The following is a 5,638-nucleotide window of genomic DNA, read 5'->3' as shown; positions in this document are numbered from 1 at the left end:
AACCTCAACAATAAATGGCTGAGACACGTCCGGTTGCACCAGAATAGGGGCCGAAGCAAAACATTCTTTCATAGCTTAAAAAGGCCTGTAATGCCGCATCAGACCTGACAGAAATATCTGCACCCTTCCTAGTCATGTTTGTTAAAGGTTTAACCACCGATGAATAGTTCAAGATACATTTACGGTAGTAGTTGGTAAACCCCAAAAAACGCATAAGCGCATTTAGATTTTCGGGTCGATCCCAGTCCAACACAGCACGGACCTTCTTGGGATCCATACAAAAACCTGACGATGAGAGCAGGTAACCCAGAAATTGCACTTCCGGTACAGCAAATACACACTTTTCCATCTTAGCATACAACTTATTCTCTCTTAGGATCTGTAATACCTGTTTCACATGATCCTGATGAGTCTCCATATTAGGCGAATAAATTAGTATGTCATCAAGCTATACAACGACAAACCTCCCCACCAGATGATGAAAGATGTCATTGACAAAGTGTTTAAAAACCGCAGGAGCATTGGTTAACCCAAAGGGCATGACCAGGTTTTCAAAATGACCCTCAGGAGTATTAAATGCGGTCTTCCACTAATCCCCCTCCTTGATCCTTACCAGATTATATGCCCCCCCCCCCTCAGATCCAATTTATGGAACACCTTGGCACCAACAAATCCGGAATCAAAAGAAGGGGGCAAGGATCACGGAAGTCCAGACATGGTCTCAGGGTACCATCCTTTTTCTTTACATCTCAGGGTACCATCCTTTTTCTTTACAAAGAAAAATCCAGCAGCCACTGGGGACTTGGATGGTCTTATATGTCCCTTTGCCAAACTCTTGGTGATATACTCTCGCATAGCCTTTCTTTCGGGTTACGAAAGATTATACAACCGAGATTTGGGCAATTTAGCTCCGGGAATAAGATTGACGGGACAGTCATACTCCCTGTGTGGAGGCAACTCCTGATTACCACTCTCAGAAAACACATCAGAAAATTCAGAAATGAACGAGGGTACAGTTTTAGTGGTAACCATAGAGAACGATGCATTAAGACAGTTGTCCATGCAAAAATCACTCCCACATAACTAGGGTTATGTTTGCTTAACCATAGTAAGCCCAACACCCACGGAACAGGCAGACCCTCAAACACATAACAGGAGATAGATTCCTGATGCAAATCACCCACTCTTAAATGAATGTCATTCACTACCTGCGACAGGCATTTTTTGGCGAGAGGTGCTGAGTCAATTGCAAAGACAGAAATACTATTCTCTAATGCATTAGTAGTCAACCAGTGAATGCGTACAAACTATCCATCAATCAAGTTAACTCCTGCCCCACTGTCGATAAAAGCTTCGATTTTCACAGTTTTGGACTCTAGCGCCACCTTGGCTGACAGGAGAAAACGGGTACTACCAGTAAAAGACAAAAGTAGGTTTTCTTGCTGCCCACCCACACTACCAATAGTAATTTGGGGATTAAACATTTTTTTTCCTTTGGTTTACACCTTGATGGTGCAAATACGGACAAATATTCACAAAATGTCCCTTCTTGCCACAACAAAAGCAGACTCCTTTCACATGACCCAAGCTTTTGCCAGTAGTTCCAGACGTACAGCAAGACGTACAGCAAGGGACATAGCTGCTTCCAATGACTCAGGATTTTCATGAAAAGCCGATGCGTCCTGCAGTCTCTCAGAGAGACCCTGGCAGAATTGACTACGGAGAGAAGAATCATTCCACTCTGTATCCGTATCCCATCTCCTAAATTCAGAGCAAAAGGTCTCCGCAGAACGTTCTCCCTGCCGCAAACCCCGTAACTTGGTCTCGGCCTGAGAGATCCGATCCGGGTCATCATAGATAAGACCTAAGGCTCTAAATTAATCTACCGACCGGAGGGACGGTGATCCGGTCGGCAGAGAAAAAGCCCAAGATTGGACGTCCTCTTTAAGTTATGAAATAATCATACCTACACGTTGACACTCATCACCAGAAGAGTATGGATGAAGCCTAAAGTATAATTCACATGACTCCCTGAACCGGATGAAATTGTCACTACCCCTGAAAAACCTGTCCGGGAGAGCTACCTTCGGTTCAGGGCAGACCTGGAACCCGCCACCGGAACCTGCAGCCTGTGGGCTCTGAATCTGCGAAACCATCGCACGGAGGTCTGCTACCTCCAAAGTCAGATTCTGCATCTGTTCGACCAGTGCAGTCATAGCATCCATAGCTGCACAGATCAGAACATAAAATGGCGGTATTGGCTCTGGATAATGTCACGGATGTAGTAGGGGAGGACACCAAAAGACAACAAGACGGAAGGTAAAAGACACTAGGCCTCACCGCTAGGGAAGGAAAAGGGTCACCACCTATGAAACCCTGCTCCTGGCCCTCAGATGCCCTAGACTTAATGACATGGCAGAGATATGCCTCTCCTTCCCTGGTGAAGGAACCAGCGTCTCACTGAGGCCTAGTAAACAACAGAGGGGGGGGGGGGAATACAACCAAACACAACAAGCGGAACACTTAACTTCTAAGGATGATGGATGATGGATGGTCAGGACTTCAACTAGAACCACACTCCTGCTCCTCCAAAACCAAATGAAGCTATCCAGAGCAAGGAGTGATGGGTGAAGTCAAACTAAATAGGGGGGGTAAAGGTCACATGATCCACACCTGAACAGGAAGTGTGAAAGCAACACACAGACAAAGTGAAACCAAAAGATGCTGTCAGATCACTAATGAGCAGAAAATCTTTCAGACCTTCTCAAAGCTGTCACCGGTGTGACAGCATGGCTTTTATGGCTTCTAAGGTCACACGGTTAAACGCTTGTTGATTGGCTGCTCTGCAGCCTTTCAAAAAGCGCCAAGAAATCGCCAAACACCGAACCCGAACGTTTACTGAAATGTTCGGGTTCGGGGTCCAAAAATCCTAAAGTTCAGTACAGTTACAGTTCGGGTTCACTCAACCCTAGTCCCTAATACTCCTAAGGCCCCATGCACACGGCCATGTTTCACGGCCGTGTGCGGGCCGTGGAACCGCGGCCTGGATCCCTCCTGAGTGCAGGAGCGCACGGCGTCACTGGTTGCTATGACGCTGTGCGCTCCCTGCTGCCGGCACAGTACAGTAATACACTGGTATAGATGATACCAGTGTATAACTGTATTGCGGCGGCAGCAGGGAGCGCACGGCGTCATAGCAACCAGTGACGCCGTGCGCTTCTGCTCTCAGGAGGGATCCAGGCCGCGGTTCCACGGCCCGCACACGGTCGTGAAACACGGCCGTGTGCATGGGGCCTAACAGTAATGGAAAAAAAGGTTAAAATTTGCCATCATGTAAGGAAAAGAAATAGGTTAGCGGAAACAATACAGCTTATTTACCACCAGTTGTCCGGCGGCTTCTCTTCTTCTTGTCTGCTGGCACAACAGCTGGCACTTGATGTCAAGCTTGTCGAAATGTTCGGCGGTCTGGAGGTCTTGCAGCGTGGGGATTTCAAAGATGGTAGCCGGTTACTCCACGTTGGTCTCGTCCGCCTGTTCCTCCACTTGCTGCTCCACCACTTATTCTTTTTTGGGCAGGGGATCTTCCACCGCCTCGATCATCTTTTTCTTGGAGTGGTTAGCGACTGGGCTGTCCCTCTCCTTTCTTTTCCCCTTTCTTTGCTGGACACCTGGGGACGAGAGAGCGGGATATTCCTCCTCGTAGGAGGCTGCTGTATCTGGAGGAGCAGTTAGTGCTACTGCAGCGGTGGCAATGGGGCGGGTTGGGCTGGGGGCAATGGAAGGTGCCACTTAGGTAATGGGCAGTTGGATCTGGGAATCCTCAGTGGTGGTGATGATGGGGCGGGAGAGGGGGGGTGGGAGCATGGTCTAGGGCAGGTGTCTGCTTACCATTCTTTCTAGGTGGTTTCGCCTTGGGTTTGGTCACCGCCGGAGTCGGGGCTGGGGTGGGGTTCCGGCTGGCCGGAGCTCTGGCTGCGATGGCTGCCAGGTATGTTCCCTGCTCCGGCAGTCCTTGTAGAATTGGGAGACCAGACAGCACAGATTGCATACCAACTTCTTGGGGCAGTCCTTGAAGTTGTGCCCTGCCACATGACAAATCCTGCAGGCGTCCTCCTTGCAGTCCTTCATCTGGTGGCCCTTTTTGCTGCATTTCCTGCAGACCTGCGGCATATCGGGGTAGTAGATGAGGGCCAAAGAGTTGCCCAAGGAGAATGACTGTGGCAGGTGCCTGTACGCCATCCAGGTCTGAAGGGTCTTTGTTGAGGCGGACGATGACAGACCACTTGCCGGTCCAGAAGCCATTCCCGTCCAAGATGTGGGTGGGGTCCCTCACCACGGTGCAGAACCACTTCAGGAAGATAACGATATTATTGCCTGGGATATGTGGGTTCCGCATAGAGACGATCACTCTCCTTTCTTCCCTCTGTACGGAGCCGCTGCCCACAAATCACCTGAAAGGAATTGAGACAAACAGATTTATTTTTTTCTAAAAAGCCAGAAGAGCGTGCTTTCAACACCCATGCAACAAAATCGTGCAGCGTGCCACACAAAAATCGTGCACTAGTTCGCGGTCTCATCGCAGGCCCTCTCCAAAGAGAAGAGCCCCCCACAAACCATTCCCAATCCCTCCGGGGCCGAAGTTCCTGCAAGGGACTGAGACAAGTGGCAACCCTAAGCCTAAGCCAAGGGTTCGCCCATCTGTGCTCCCGGATTTTGCCTAGGCTTCCACCCAGGGAGTCAGCCAGGAGCTCAACAAAGGTCTGGACTCTCCCCGGAGGGAGAGCCCAAGGGGTTTGGCAGGGGGGTCAGGAACCAATATGGCCACACACCCCCTAGACCTCAAGTAGGGGGTACCCGTAAGGGCGCCACAACCCTGAAAATCCTAGTGGACACACAACGTATAAAAGTGCACACAGTGAACATAAAAAATAAATAAAGTGAATGTGTGCCTTACGGCTCGGCCATTCGGCTGGAATTATAAAAATTCCTCTCTTGTCAAGGCCGAAGCCGAGCAAAGAGGAGCGAGTGTGCTAAAATGTGTGAAAGTGAAGTGCGTGCAAATGTGCCATCACTCAGAGGGATCCCACAGCTAGTGAGTTCCGGCACCTTAGGGTCACTACTCCTGGGGCACTATTGCGCTTCGGGCTTCCAAACAACTCAGCCCCTGTCTTCGATCCACCAGAGCCCTTCGTCACCTAGCAAGGGTAACTTTAAACCCAAGCCGTACACGCTAGGGATGCTGTGTGCTTCACTGCTCTCCTCCATACCATACTGCAAGCCCTCAGGTATGCCCTGTATGGATGGAGTTTACAGTCCAGGAGCCAGGCACCAGATACTACACTTGATCTTAGCCAAAAGGCCAAGAAGCGATTGAGACGAACAGATTTTTTTATTGTTTGATTGAAACACCTTTGTTACAATCAGTCGTCATACATACATACTTTAGTACTGTGACGCAGCACAGGCCACGAATCAGCACTTAATAAATTACTTACAATCGTCTTTGCGAGCATGGCATTGTTATGTAACGCACAGGCTAACCTACACTATACATCGCAATGAATGCTACACTAGCATACCTATTCAATCACAAAACCTTCCAACAAAGCATTTAGACAGTGATGAGGGAAGGGGAGGT

The 5,638-nt window shown here is 49.2% G+C and overlaps 1 pseudogene; it reads right to left on the bottom strand.

The window, feature by feature from the left end:
- Positions 1–5,300: 5,300 nt before the first annotated feature.
- On the bottom strand, positions 5,301–5,371 carry LOC122921157 (annotated as a pseudogene).
- Positions 5,372–5,638: the final 267 nt, after the last annotated feature.

This window comes from Bufo gargarizans, chromosome 10 (assembly GCF_014858855.1).
Source record: "Bufo gargarizans isolate SCDJY-AF-19 chromosome 10, ASM1485885v1, whole genome shotgun sequence".
Lineage (NCBI taxonomy): Eukaryota > Metazoa > Chordata > Amphibia > Anura > Bufonidae > Bufo > Bufo gargarizans.
The sequence above is the reverse complement of the archived record's forward strand: the minus strand, read 5'-3'. Positions and strand labels throughout refer to the sequence as shown.